Source organism: Spodoptera frugiperda, chromosome 31, assembly GCF_023101765.2.
Source record: "Spodoptera frugiperda isolate SF20-4 chromosome 31, AGI-APGP_CSIRO_Sfru_2.0, whole genome shotgun sequence".
NCBI classification, from domain to species: Eukaryota; Metazoa; Arthropoda; class Insecta; order Lepidoptera; family Noctuidae; genus Spodoptera; species Spodoptera frugiperda.
In genome coordinates, this window is record NC_064242.1 from 10,715,337 (window position 1) to 10,732,130 (window position 16,794).

The 16,794-nt window shown below is 33.3% G+C and overlaps 1 protein-coding gene across 1 annotated transcript in view; it reads right to left on the reverse strand.

The window, feature by feature from the left end:
* Nucleotides 1-16,329, reverse strand: part of LOC118276428 (octopamine receptor) — a 59,171-nt gene extending 42,842 nt beyond the window's left edge. The window contains exon 1 of the mRNA XM_035594731.2: nucleotides 16,016-16,329. The gene's annotated coding sequence lies outside the window, so the exon portion shown is untranslated. The remainder of the gene's footprint in view (nucleotides 1-16,015) is intronic.
* Nucleotides 16,330-16,794: the final 465 nt, after the last annotated feature.

Consider the following 16,794-nt stretch of genomic DNA (forward strand, 5'->3'; position numbering starts at 1 on the left):
AAACACATTATTACGTCATGTTGTAATAACTCGAGTTTACATTTTTGTTCCCTACCCAATATAAGTAGGTATAACATTTGTTTTCGTGTATCGAAGGACCAAAATAAATTTTAGGTTTCTCAATTAAACTTATATATTTACCCTTCTCTAATTTATAGCTGTATAGATATAGAAAAAATAGACACACACATACACATTTAAATTTTCAACCGTTTTTTCAGGGATAAATGATTTTCTGTTTTAGTAACTGCACGGTTGGCAGGGTACAGGGCTACCGGCTACGTGCTACACGTTGCGAGGTAGTTCGATTCCCGCACGAAGCAACTCTTTGTGTAATCCACAAATTGTTGTCTCGGGTCTGAGTGTCATGTCTATGTGAACCTGTGTTTGTAAACGCACTCATGATATAGGAGAAAATCATAATGCGGGGCAACGTTTTTAAAGAAAACAAAAAGCTTTAGATAATTTCAGTATTATGAGATTAGACTTCATAGAATTTCGGTCACGGCTCGACCCTCAACTATTTCTAAGTTCAACTACTAGAGATTCGGTTTTGCTGACCAGACCCCGTTTTATGATAGAGATGACGGTGTTATACGAGTAATTTGCATTTAGAGTGAGACATTGCCGCTAACTGCCAAAATTGGATGCCATAACTTGTCTGAAGGAGACATAGTACTCAAATTTATAGCTAGAAGTACGTCGGAAAGAAATTAAAATGAGGTTTAATTTGGTTATATATTTTATTAGATATTTTGATTCAGGACAAGCACTTAGTAACGATTTTATTTTATAAAATAAGTGATTTTTGTAGTTTTCTTATTGTCACAAATATGATAGTTTGTTTGTTTGTATGTTTGCACGTTTGTCTATCAATCACGCAAAAACTGCTGAAGGGATTTTGGTGAAATTTGGTATACAGATAGGGCATGAGCTAACTTGAGTGATAGAATGCTTTTTATCCCACAAGTGAAGTTGCTGGCAGAAAATAGTTTTAGAATATGGTTTAATGTTTATTAGTTAATCATCTCTCTAAATTACAATTAGCATCCAATAACTAGGAAATTACATAAAAATAAGTAAAAAACAAGTTCATCTAAATAAAGAGCCCATCCGAACTTAATTTTGGAGTACAATTCTTTCTAAGATGAGGAAGAATGAGTAACATTAAAGTGAATCACGAGTCTCGTTGATTCACAGCTCCCTGCCGCAAGATTCCTTTTGTATAAAATTGAAAGAGATCGCCGCACATTAGATTAGGCTATAAAGCCAAAGTCTTTGAAATGTATACCTATGTGAGCTTCTTTGGGATATCCTGCGTATCGGGAATACCTTCTGGATTATTGGAATCTAGATAAATAGGTCTGGAAAATGATGTAAGGATTCTTTTTTGGAACATTTCCTTTGGTTTCTAAGATTTTTTCAATAGTTTTGGTAATTAAAAACGGCCTTATAAAACCGACGTGAAATAACGCTTGCGTTGTGTGAGTAAGGTTACCGGAGGCCCAATAAAATTAACCCTTTTCCAAATCTTATCAATCTCCGATTCCCCAACAACCCTTAAATTCTTAACCCTCAAAATGCTGGCAACGCATTTGTAACGCAGGCGTTTCGAGTGTCCAGATTCATCGATCATTCATTCGATTGATCAGGAGATCCGTCTGCTCTTTTACCAGCTTATATACCATAAAAAAATAAAATCGAGAGCAATAGAATGTTTGGCTTTGGTTCAAGTTATGTAAAAAACTTAAATTGGCTTCCAAAACAAAAAATCACTGAATATGAATGTGAACATTACCGAAGATTGTCGCCACGAGAGACACTTGGAACACTAGCGTCTCCAGAAAAGCAAAAATCTCACTTTGAGCAAAAAAAAGTCAGATGATTTGAAACAACAAAAAACATCTCTTGTATCCAACAAGTTTAGTAAAAAGTCAAGGGACCGACAAATTGGGGTTCTTTTTATCTAAAAATACCAATCTGAGCAACAAACGGCGATATTATGCGTCCCTAATATTATTTATACAGAACTTACCTAACGTTACCGGTCTATTTGACACGGATTTCTATCTAGAGCCTAAGTCACATTTGCTCACGTATTTATTCAAGAACTTTTTCTCACCAAGACTTTAGTTTACCTTGTAGAAGTTTGAGCACCAATTTGCATAATGTTACTTTGTTTTATAGAGTCAGTAAAACGAAATTATACCTCGGTAAATTACCTCACAGGGGCTAGAAAGTATCTTTTAAGTACTTATTAATATTTTTGTGAAAAATAAAACAAAGAAAGTCTGCTATAAACATATTACGGCAGCACAGTCAACTTTAACGACTAAATAAATGACAGTGAAAATTATCTTCATGTATAATAAATTAGCTGTATAATAAATGGTCGAGTTTATGCAAGAACGCGCCAGTAAGAAGGATAATGATGAGTTGGTTCCTTTTGATATACGTATCGTCCCTTTCCGTGTGTATTTAAAGGAGTTTAAAGCAATTAGGAGGTTCTTAAATTATACTTGAGTAAGACGTAGAGGAAATGTCTTTAGGCAATTAAATTTTAAGGTTAATTACCAGTCCCAGAGTTTATGTGTTGAGTAAGTCATTTTTAAATGTCACTTTACTCTCAGTACTAGCAAATAATACTAAGAGAGTTACTCAAAGTGTTTCCTGAGGCAAGTGAACTTCAAATATAAAACACTAGCTACTCCTGCCCGGTTTCATCCGCTTTTCGAATCCTATTGACCGCCGTGAGATGTTTTATAGCCATAGCCTTCCTTGATAAATAAAGCAGACAATGCCAAAATAATTATCAAATACGAACCCATAGTTGTGTAGTGTGCTTTATACTACACCCTATTAAAACATACACAACAACTACTACGTGAGGTAAACAGTTGATCGTTAATATAAAAGGCCATTCCTTTAGCTTTTTTATTTATTTTCCTCCTCGATTTCCAATTACCAAAATCGGTAATCATTGCCCGCGCCATGCTTTGTTCACGTCAGCCGGAAGAGACCTTCCAACTTCCTAATGGTTTGTTAATGGATCCTCACTGACACTATAGATTCTTGGTAAAATAGTTTCTATGTTGTAAACATGTTTTTAGATCTCGTTTTAAGATTGATGAACTTGTAAATAACTATGATTGCAGGAGGCCTAATAAATAGTCTATATCTTCATTTGTAATGTTATGTATAGAAAAATATTAAAGTTCTGGTTATTAAGAAAAATGTAAACATTATTTCATTTCTAAATTTATATATTCACTAGCGGACCCGACAGAATTTGTCCTGTCTACACGTCTTTAATTTGAAAATTTTAAACTTTTTTTAATACTCGTAAGCTAAAACATTCTGGACCACTTTGATGAAAATTATTATTCAAATTTTATGACAATATCTAACGTCATTAATATTTGACACTGCGATGGTAGCGCCGTCTGTCCGATCCAATGTAAAACATTCCAAAATCAACAACTACTAATAAATTAAAAATTATTTAAAAAAACATTGTCCAGCGGACAAAATTGTGAATCTAAACCATTCTCAGATCCCCTTGAACACACACAAAAAATTTCATCATAATCGGTCCAGTCGTTTAAAAGAAATTCAGTGACATACACACTTACAGAAGAATTATATATATAAAGATTATAAAATTCTCTACAGGTTAGGCAATAAAAATTAGGTTCATTTTATAACCACAGAGCTCAGAAATGCAAAAGAAAAATATGAACGTTCCGTTACTTTCCATGTATTTATATTTCATACATACGCAATAAGTTTAATTTCATTATCGAACCCGCAAAAAAACTTCAGCTAACACACGCTTAGTCGATTCCATATAAAAACTTAATACAACCTCTTTCATAAAGTCCACACAGTTAATAATTAAGTGGATTGGAACTAAGTTTCTCAACGAGGGCCTTGTTTTAATATAATGGAATAATAGAACTTTCTCTCGCAAAAGTAGGAAAGAAAAATATAATAACTTATTTATCCTAAGTCTGCTAACTTGGCTGGGTAAGGCAACTAGCTAAACTACTACGTTCAATAATATTTTCTCATTGGTTTCGATGCGAGGTTAAGATTATTATTTCTGTATTTGTAAGAACTAGACTTTTAGATCATTCTCATTGTTAGTATAAACCAAATCAGCATAGTAACTCACAGTTGATGACGATGCCATGAGACATGATGATGGTGACCACTATTCTCAGGTTTAACTTAAATTACTAAACTCAACAAAAATCATTTTTATTTACTTTTTGCTTTTCCATCATACTTTTAGTAGCTACCGCCCAACAACAACATGAACACCCGAAACACACGTGTTACAAGTGCGGTGCCGACCTTTTTGGGGGTTAGAATTTTAAGGGTGGATTGGGAAGATTAGAGCGGGGGAAATTTGGCCTCCGTTAACATCACTCAAACAACACAAGCGTTGTTTCACGTCGGTTTTCTGTGAGGCCGTGGTATCACTCTAGTCGACACGGCCCATTCGTCCTGAAACATGGCTCTCCCACACTTTTGTACATAGTCATCATACCATAATGATCGTGGTCATTAACCCTTAACGTAACATGATTGTCGAGAAACCTCCTTGACCAGTTACGTGAGTAAGCCGTATAGCCTAATTTGTTAATTACTTTCACGATTCTCTTATTTCTTTTTCTTAACAATCAACGACGTAACATTACATATTTGTGTTGAGTGTGCACTATAAAACTTAAGCCACTAAGTATTGCAATAGTTTGCAGCTGTCGGTAACCGAGCGAGGAGAGTTGAGTAGATGAAAAATAGTTTTGAGATTTACTTTATACGAAACAATATAAGAATGTTTTCTTTCCAATAAAAATTCTCGAATCTGACAAAGTGGCTCATATTGTACAGAACAGAATGCACAGAACTTATACGTTTTGAAAAATTGTGTTATGAACGGTGGCCGACTTGAAATGCATTTTTCTTTACAAAATGAAATGTATTTTTCTTTTTTTGTACCTATCAACTTCTTTATTACTTGCAATTCTTATTTAGAGATTCAATCTTAACTGGATAAAATACCAAACTCTGTATTAATAATTATGAATCAGCACTACTAATATAACTAAACAGAGCTTATCCGAACCGAAGGACCACAAAAGGACCAAGCTTGAAAAGGATCTCATACTCAAAAGACCCACTTGTATTGTGACCACTAGACCGAACAGTAATACTGATAAATTGTATAGCGCCTTATGGCTGCAGTAAAGGGGAAGATGAAAAAACAATGTCAGTAAGACCCGGACGTGTCACTAGCAAGTTGTTACTATATAAATTGTCACACAAGTTGGCTATTATGAGCAAGTTCTTTTCCTCTGATTATAAGTGTTACACTTATAGCGATCAAAACATTTTTCGATATCATAGGTGGGTGGTGGGTGAGGGTAACTATTTGTGAATATTGATGTGTATGGTACACATTTGTTGCCGACTTATAATTTTTGAATCGTTACGAAATTTGAAGTCCGTACACTGTATGCTTATTATTTGTATTAATGAATTTGTTAAATACTTATGTTATTAGTAATTAAACGCATGAAGTTCAGAATTTGATCAATACTTTTAAGTAAGTATTCATTAAAATGAAACAGAAATCTGTATTTTTTTCCGATTACTTAACATTCAATATTTCATTACAATGTATCTCGTGTAACATCTAAGCGAAACACAATTGTTTCGAATAAAGCGATTTTTTAATCAAATAGATTAACTCGCTATGTCTTTTGCTTTGTACCACAGCCTACAAGTTTATTGTGTGGACGCAGCATCGTTTGTCTAAGGACTAATTTCCTTGTGGCTCAAGACGAACGATCGATGTTTCCTCCTTTTATATGAAATAAATATTCTCAAATGAAGGAAAATGGTCTGTTTTCCTGAAATATTAAGTTAATAACTTAAGGGCAGTAAAACTTTATAGGAATTTATGAGATCACAGAAAAGATAAGAAATTGTTTTATTATTTACGCGCCCCGCCTCCTTTAAGAAATTCTTATATAGGATCCCAGTTATTCGTGTTGTTCACATTTGACTTAAATATTTTTCTTTTAACCCAATAGTATTAAATCCGTGGTATGTCGGAACTTAGGTGTCTTATTTACCGGCAGAAAAGAGGATTAAATCGTATAGCATTCACACCTGAAACAACCAGACCTATTATATTAAAAAGCCATATAAGAGTCATTATCGTAATGGCTAACTTTACAACTTTGACATATCACGTCAAAGTTTTTTAGGTTAGGAAGCACGTAGTAAGTATACCAATAAAACCACCACACTGTGACCGTATTTATAAACGACGCATTCTTTTCTGTTAGCCCATATAAAAAAAAAACAATGTGAGTTTGTGATCAATCTATTCCAGTTTCTAATTTCTTTTAGCTAAGTCTCATTTTCTCAAAACCTTAACCAAGCTTCATGAACTCATCTGTATTCAAACTCAAATCAAAATCTATGTCTGTTTTTGATCGGGTGAACAGAATACATAATGCATCTACTTTTTGCTAATAAGTCCCATGTAATAGGGGACCATTGTTTCTGTCAAAAGCGTATATGTTCTTGTGAGAGAGGAAATTACAGAATGGGATATATAGCTTTGTCTCTTTCTAAACAATAGACCTTATGGTGGTATTTCTGCACCCTCCATAGGGGTCCTTAATCATTTTACCTTCTATGACATGAAATCTCTTGAAACTGAAATAGGTATATATTGATTCCATGGGCTGGTTACCAAACATACTCCTTCACAAAGACCTCTATTTACAAGATTTTACCAAAACCACGTGAATGATATTCATAGTTAATTGAAAATCGTATTTGTGAGTCAAATGCACGGTAGAGATACAACAGTAACTAGTAGGTAGTGGAAATTTCCTGATGATCTGCCAAGATTTTGAATTTTAAAAGTAATCTATATCATCATCTAAAATTAGTGACGACCTAAGCGTGTTGTTTTTATGAAAACTTGTATGTAACTAGTGGTTGAATTGAATAGAACATGCGATTAGCAATTACATATAATAATATGAGTTTTTAGCTTTAATATTAAATTTTAATTGCAATTTTAGTAGCACAGTCCTAGAATATAGATGACTAGCTTCTGCCAACAGCTTCGCCCGTATTCCCGTGGGATAAAATATACCCTTGTTCCAAATTGCATCTTGATCCCTTCAGCCATTTTGACGTGCAGAACAAACTATTGTTAGTTTGTCTATATAAATAAAGATTAATTTGTAATCTGTATTCGTGTCATGAGATAATGTTAACATACATTTAATTGTCATGTTAATACATGACATTTTATCCACTATTGTTGTCTGACTTTAGTGTTCACTCATATGATTACTTTTAGTTATTTGTAATTTTAAATTTTATTTACGTACCTACCTATTTATATTTTGTTTCTTAGTTATGTTTTAGATATAGGTACCTAAGTACTAGTATGAAAAATAAACATGATCTCGATTACCAGGGAACAGTGAATGAGTAAATACCTAATTTCTCTGCCACTATGAACATAGTAAAGCCGAGTTATATATACGTAATATATATATTGGCATTAAGTATTCTATTTTTCTATTTGTTTTTCGATTTTCTTCCTTCACTATCCAAATGGTTCTTCTTACTACGAGAATAATGTTCACCAAAATACGGGAACAAACTTAAAACTTGTAAACTATCTGCAACCGTTTTTATTGCACCCATTACAACTCCCGAAATATACCACATTAAGTTAATCAAAAACAACGGTATAATTTCGGTGATAAAATGTACATTATTTATATTAAATCTGTTTACAACAACATTTATCATTGTTGAAATGAATGAATAAATCCTATTTTGGTTTTGTATTCATTGTCATTACTGTGTTATATAAGTTCAGCAGTTTTTGTCTTTATTGACATAAATAGGAAATTAACTGCACATTGTCTATATGAAATCTATTTACAACAACATTTATTATTTCTAAAATAAAATAAAACTTTATTAATAATTCAAAAATGCTAAATACAAAAATATATCTTAAACAACTAGATTTGGTCTTACAAAGTTAGATAAATGAATAACTCCTATTTTGATTTTGCACTAATTCTCATTACAGTGTTATAATTATAAATTCAGTGGAATTTTGGTCCTTATTGACATAATTTTACTACAAAAACACGTCAAAAATACTTCAATAACTTACCACAATATGGACACATTTCTGATTATTTGTTACAAAACAAAGGCCAAACAAAATACGGGCATCGTTTGAAATCCACTCGCCCGAAAATTTAGCCCGTCACCAATTAATTAATCATATTCTTTTGATAGAATTTTCAATTGTTTACTTTCAACCTATCAGCATTCGGATTATACGGATTATTTTGTTTCGGAGTGTCAAATTGGAGCAAACGATTGGCCAAATCTATATGCCGAGTGCGTATCCAATACATTTTCCTTTGATGAATTATTCAAATATTATGACACTTATATTCAACCTTTATTTGTAATTGAATAGCTATCAATTTTTTATATCTATTCTGTTGTACAGAGTAATAAATATTGAATTATATTTTAAGTTTTATTTTCAATTTATTCATCTTTTAATCTGCGTTCATCATACATGCATAATGTGACTCAACAATATCATATTAATAAATTGTTTAACTACCTGACCTAGTCTTAACAAAATACAATAACAAACACTTGAAAAGTAAAATTGTAACAGAACCCTCTTTGAGAAAATAGGTGAACACTAAGAAAGGAATTTGGGAAAAGGGAATTTCGAGAGAACGAAGTCGTAAGCAAAGCTTTGTACCCTATAAAAGGCATATTGCGACGCCTTACTCGTACTACATTCTCACTACTAAGTGACAATCTAATCTCGGGTGCGATTCTAAACAGACACACCACATTTGATATCGATACTTGACGATTTACCGAATGTTTTGATGCTTGGCCGTAAAATCGAGATAGGTTTTATCGTTAAATTGAATCGATTGACATAATAGCATATAGCATAGCATATAACTCCAATTAATTGATCTCATTGACTCCAAACGTTACAGATGACGTTTTTAGTGTATACGCAAAAGCGTATTCACCAACACACTTTTTTTAATAGGGAAAATTGTTAGACTTCTTCTGCCTTGGGGAAGGCAAAAGAATTCGTCAGACTCTTACTGACTGTTCCTACTCCAGCATCGTACCAAAGCCCCGATATGTTGTCTGGAGCTCCAGGTATCTACCAAGCAACTAAGTTGCCAGTATCCACCACTAAACAGTGGTACGTTTGACTAGAGCCCGAAGCGAGACAATCTTATACAGCTAAGACGAGCGCATCCAATCTTATACACCTAATTGCGATGTGAGAGCGCCATCAGTTTGCGGTGGATAGGCGGTACGTAGTTACCGACGTTAATTTAACGCGTTCAAATCAAGTACGTTTATATATGAACACAAGTTCAAGTTTATATTTTCTTGAAATTATATTTTGACTGCCTCGTTGGCCGAGTGGTTGCAAGTGCGACTGCCGGGCAAAGGGTCTCGGGTTCGATTCCCGGGTCGGGCGAAGTATTACTGGGCTTTTTTCGGTTTTTCGCAAATTTCTCAGTGGTAGCACGGAGTCTGATAATGTGCCCGGTATATGGCAATAGGCTCACCACCTATTACATGGGACTTACAACATAAATTGTGAAAAGTGGGTGTGCATTATACAGTGGCATTACATGCCATAATGTGCACCTCTGCCTACCCCTTCGGGGATTAAAAGCGTGACGATATGTATGTATGTATGAAATTATATTCTTAGGAGACAATCAAACTTAGGAGAAAAAAAAAACAGTATTTTTTTTAACATGTTAAAGACCGTATCTCTAGAAATAATGATGCCGACCTATTTCGGCCGCGACTTGGATGTGCCTAAGTTTTTTTTAAGAACGTTGTTGTGTGTGTGTACTGACAGTTTTCTACTATTTGCTATTATGATTAAGATTAAAACTATATTGACTATGAGTTTCCTCTTTATAAGATGGCTTTCCAAAATCAATACACTTGGCACTTGGGTTGGAAATTTAGAGGATTTAGGTTATTTTATTATAGACTTCCCTCTTGTCTCGTCTTGAGTTTTTGTTCGGTCTCTGTCAAATAGGTCGTCCCATTATTGGCTCTTACGACCAGAGATAAAGTTGGTGTGAATTACTATAAAATGAGAACTTGTGATAGAAATACACGACAAATCCTAGTTTTCTAACTCACTCTGGACTTAAATTCTTTGCAGCAAACCTGTGTAGCACGTGTAATCCGATAGAACCAACGTATTTATAGTGCTTCAAACTTTAAAGCAGGTGACTTTCAATCGCTAAAGCGCTTTAAAGCTACCTAATTCAGCTGTGTTTGCACCAACAACTTGACTCGTATATCTATGAATTCTACTAATAATATAAATGCGAAAGTTTGAATGATAGTTTGTTTGTTTGATATATCTTCACGTCAAAACGGCTGAATGGATCAAGATGAAATTTGGAACAAGCATAAGTTTTGGTCTGGAATAACACATGGGTCACTTTTTATCCCACAGGATCATAACGAAGCCGCTGGAAGAATTATTTAATGATTATTATAAACTATTGTAAACCTGAGTATAATTATATAAGGCTTGCATCACCGCTTTGCATTTTCCTCATATAAGTAAACCACACAATAAAGAACAAGCCCAATGTGGTAGTGGTGGCCACACACTATTGCAGTACAAAATATTTGTAACCAATTACTCTGTTATATGGGTACTTCAAGCTCACACCACAAAACCAACGAAGGGGAAGCGTACGTAATTTTATGTTAATAGCCATTTAAACACTTCATTGAAATCCTTTGACACTTGGAAATTATCTCAACGGTTTCAATTGGCAAAGGGCATATATTTGCAAATAAAATGAACCGTACTTCCATTTATTACCCTTCTAAAATACGTGCTTAAATGCGGGAAGCCCCTTCTGTGAGTCGGTTAAACAAATCGTCTGTCTCCATCCCTTTTCGTTTCAATAAAAAAGAAAAAGATAGAAAAAGGAAAAGTTATTAACGTTTTAGGTCGTGCGGTGTTGAGGTCACGGAGTCAATTATTAATTACTAGGTTTTGTACCAGTCACACAATGAGGTGTACAGCCTAATTGAATGTCTTTGAGTCCTATAACTATGTAGAATGTATTGTATGGAAATGGAAATCAAGGTTACTGGTTTCTGAGACAAATTACCTTTTCCTAATTCCATTAGTTTACTAGTCTTTGGTGTCAACTATTGTATTGTATACTGTATAGTGTCCTAAATATGGGCAGATATACTGCAAAAATGTTTCACCTCAATTTTATTTCGTTTTTTTATTATATAAGCCGGATCATCTGATGTTAAGCAATCGCCGCCACAATTGCGTTGCCAGCTTTTTGGGGGTTATGAATTTAAGGATTGTTGGAGAATCGGGGGTTGTTAAGATTGGGAATTTGGATTTAGGCCTCCGGTAACCTCACTTATACAAAGAAACATAACACAAGCGTTGTTTCACGCCGATTTTCTGTGAGGCCCTGGTATTATTCCGGTCAAGCCGGTCCATTCGTGCCGAAGCATAGCTCTCCCACACTTAAATTAACATCTTTTATATATACCCTTTTTGTATCCCACACATTTAAAATCTCTAAAACTTTTCCCAACTAATTAGGCTCACATAACCCCGCAAAACCGCTTCAATAATTTCCGCGTTAATAGCTTATAATCAGTCACAAATAATTAAACTTTGCAAAACGTTTCAAATGGAACCTTTTCATGAATTCCATTTTCCAACTACACCATAATTATTAAGACCATCATACATTACACTGAATCCGTTCTGTCCCCTTCATTTGTCACTGACATAGCTTCGGCCTACCAATTTTGAACGCCAATAATTTAACCTTCCAGATGAGGGGTGTTGATGACGTCACACGGATAGGGTTGGCCGAGCCGACGACCCGTAAAGTTGTCTCATATTTGTTTGCGTAAAAAAATGTAGAGACCTTGTTTGGCGGTTGTGATTGGTGTTTAGGGACGCGAATGTAGAAAAATATTTTTGTGGCTTTTGGTGTTTTTATTTTGAGTACTATTTGTTGATATAATGTATTCGTAATATATGTAAACTTATTGACCTACATATATGTATGGATCCTGTGTATGGATCAGATAAACTACTAAAACACAACAACGTTACGCTACTATTTCATGAATTATGTTAATCGCATTGTTCATTAATATACATGGTTTTTCAGATAGTACTTTGTATGACAGAAAGAATGTTTTACAATTATATGTAAGAACTACATATGATATTAATTACATCATAACAAAATAGATGAAACGTTGATGTTATATTCAAACACTACATTTGCATCTCTGCATATCCTTCTGAAGACTAAAAGGGGTGACGTTACCTATAATACGTTTATAGGAATACAGAAAAAAATACATAAGAACGAAACTAGAAAATACAATAAAACATCGAACAAAATAATATTTCAATCATGTCCATGGGGAATCACCACTACATCATATATTTTATCATCATACATTTTAGTAATAGAATTCAATAATTATATCGGACAAAAGCACAAAGAAATATTTGAAATATCAGTGTTAGGTCTGAAATTACCTGCGACATACTTACAACAGTACTAATAAATTCCTAGGAAACCCTTTTTGCAAATAACTTCTTCAATTAAGTATTCTACTGAAACGTGATTTATATTGCATAGTTCCAACAATCAATATTGATACTGAGAATTTAAAAATACGTTAATTTATTTATTATTATATAGAATCATAATTCACCAACATTGCACTTCACAAACCGTAAAGCCAAGCCTATATTCCCAAGGTCCTGTAGCGATTTCCCTCACTAACTTGATTTTTTCCAGGCAATTTCCTACTAAACCTGGTTATTCCTTCAATTTTATAGATGAAGTAAGTAAAATTGTAAATGAATTTTGCTTTTATATTTGCTAGATATTATTTTGTACTGAAATTGAAAGGGTATCACAATTTTAAAGCTTTGATTTATTATTTCTTGAAATCGAGCAACCATTAAAAGTAAGGCTTGGAAGTAATTCATATTTGTTATAAAACTAGTACTCTTTTGGGGTATACCAAACGATATCTAACATAATAGTGTTGTTATGTTCGATACTATGTCGATGATTACGCATTAAATTATCATGTATATCTACATTGTTCTCAATACTTTATATTTTGGCCTACATGAATAATCAGATAACTATCATTTTTATCTCAAACAAAGATAAGTGAACCAAAACAGCTATATCTACTTTATTACACAAAATAACGTAACATTTTTACATTCATTGATAACGTATAAAAACCTCTAAACTGCATAACCGCACTGTCATTAAAACCTACGCCAACTAGCACACTTACGGCGCGTCGCGTTTCGGGCGCGCTTCCAAGAGCCATCATACAACCACAGATGGGGCCCAGTAGGGCTGATGCTTGATCCGGAGCTGCGGACTACTGAGCGGATTCACCGGGACTCCGACTCGAAAAGCAGGAGTAGGAATGGGATAGGTCTTAGTCAGTAAGAGTCAGACACTCCACCTCGCTTCGTCCAATGCGGGAAAAGTCATTGGAAGACTTACTCCCTCAAAAAATAAAATAAAAAACTACCACACTTTTACGCGATCCTAAAAACCATACCGCACATTTACCCCTTAAAACGTGCAGAGCAAAGAAACGATTCTTGGTGTTAAAACCAGCCATTTGTGTGTCACTGAGTGACGACCCTAATTCTTCTTTATGGATACCTAATAAAGTGAGGCTGGTATTTTTATCGACATCTACATTATTTACGTGTAGTACGAATGGTAGTAAAATCTCGTTTCGATCTAGGTTTCAGGTGTTACTGAGGTTTATTGCCTTTAATTACAAATGTTTTACTATCCTTCTTAGTTTTATTCGTAGGATCTTGTTAGAACTTGTCTGTAGTTTTTCTTTTACTTTCAGCAGTCGTACGTGATTTGTTAGTGTCTTAGTTTATAGTTTTTGTCTTTGCAAGTTTGAAGTGATACTTATACGAGGATCTTGTTCATTGTGATATTCAAACTCTTGTAGTCTCATATTGTATCAAATTGTTCTTTTGTGAGTAAGTAGAGTTTTTAAAAGATTATTCTAAGCGACGCTTCTTACGAAATAAAGAACGAATTTCTGTAGAAATGTGAATACATTGTATTTATTTATCTTGTCAGTATTCTTCTCACTTCCAATACCAAATACTATGATCTAGCTTAAAGGATGAAACAATGTATTCTGTTCAGTACTGAGTTGAAGTTAGAAATCTACAATACTTTCACGCAATGCTGTGGGGAAACTTTATTGTAACACTCGTCTGTGGAATAAAGAAACAGTTGCTTTACAGTTGTTCTCTAGAAGTCTAGGTGTACATAAGTTGGCAGTTTGACCGATGCACTTCTTATACATGGTTTTTCATAGTTCGAATTAAAGAAATGTATGTAAATCTTAACGTATGTATAAGTTTTAGAATAACCTAAGTAATTGTTGATTTCCAAAGTCCTATTCAGTTTATGCAAATCACAAGCACTCTTTAAGAAATAGTAGTTTTACTGTAGCTTATGCTTTTTTTCTCTATTTTAGTAGGTTTTTCCGATACGTCAACCGCGTCGTACCTTATTGTCTAATTTACATGAAATAAGTATATAATACTATTATGCTACTTTTTTATATTTTGACTATATTGTGAACAACAACTTTCGTACCGAAGGACCAAAATTGTAATTCAAAACAACCTTTGAAATTCTATTCGGAGAAACAGAAGGAAACTTTATTCTCTCGCGTACAATAAAATTAGTCCTATTTAATAACAGGAAGTACAAAGTTTAGAAAATTTTCACGTTTTCGTCTCTAGAGATTCGGCAACAACTTGATAATAATAATCAAAATTACATTGTTCACTAATGCGAAACATAATTAGAATTTTGCAAAGCATGACTTCTCGCAAAATTTAATGAGACGTGTCTTACATCCGCAAATACGTAATACCATTATAATTATTATATATATAATATATAAGACAGAACTCATACATACAACACGTACGTCAAACATTTATACGTGTCGAATTATCAAAGAGTTGAACCGTGAACCCCGAGAATAATTCCTTCGAAGACGTACGCCAAAACGATCCTAACTTCACCACGACCTCGCTTAATTTACCACGAAATTGTTCTGCAAATACGTTGAAATATTTTTTTAACTTATGTATGTATACTCGTGTATGTATGTTATTATAAATGTATATATATATATATATAAGGTGTATCACTACACATAGTATAAATTTACAAAGGTGTCGTTATTATTATTATTCTGTCATGTTGTATGTCCCTATGAACGCTTAAATCCTTTAAAACTACGCAACGGATTTTGATGCGGTTTTTTCTTAATAGATAGAGTAATTTACTCATGAGGAAGGTTTTTACTGTATAATACAGGTATAATATATCACCATTGCTACCCATGCGATAGCTATATATAGCGGTTCGCTAGTATTATATAAAATGTAATCTGGAATGTTCAGTGACTGTGTGATTTCTTGGATTGCGAGGTATCGCGAAAATATTTTTAGTCGTAAAACGATTTGAAAGGTGATATTAAAAATATGGCGATGGGAATTTTAAATATTTTATGTTCTCAAGGTTACGTACATATTTGGTGTTAGTGACCTAGGTAGTATTGTATAATGTAAGTAAATGTATGAATGATTCGTCAGTATTACATGTTTAAAATTGATTTTTATTGTTATAATGGATTTCTGAACAGGATGACTAGTTAACATGATTAGTTTTGTATTATTATTAAGGAAACATATATAGTTTTTCCTTTAAATTTATTATTATTACTATTTTATTTATGACATAAATATTAAATTTCCACTTACCTATTTAATATTCTGCTTCCATATAATTATATTCATACTTTATTTAAATTTTATTTTACAAGGGTTAATTCACATAACTTTAATTACCACTATAATTTTTATGTTAGAATTACTACTAAATTAAAATTAATCATTTAAAGTACAGTATTTAATCACTTAAAAGTATTGCTATAGTTAATATTATTTACCACAGTCACTTTCTATTGAACTTAATTCAAAGTTTCAAACGTTGAACTTCGTAGCACTCTCGCGTAGCACATACATCGGCCGTCGTAGCGAGCGTACTCCGTAGCGACCGACTATCAACTGCCGCTACGAGCTGTCTACGCCGTAGTACTCTTGGGCGGGAGCGATGACAAGTTTTTTTTTTATGTAGTACCTACTGGTGTTTTACTGTATATGTTGTATGCTGTCTACGTATCATTAATTTGAGTAATGCTATTTTTAGATAGACTTTCTTTTTGATCCAGAATGTTACTCTGAGATGAGAAATATTTTTAATGTGGTCTTAGTTACTTTTTTAATAATAATGATAAAATAACTGCGTGTACAAACATTTAAAGTAAAAACTTTTTAATTATGACACGTAATTACTGAAGTCGAATACTAATTACTTTCTTTGTTGGAAATGAAATAAATTGAAATTATGAATCTGAATCATGATTTAACATAGGTCAGAAATACTTTTCGTAATAAAAAAGTTTTTATGTAATAGGAAAAGATTTTTATCCTTGAACAAGTAGAATAAAACATTCTTGAAATGTCACTGAGAAGGAAAC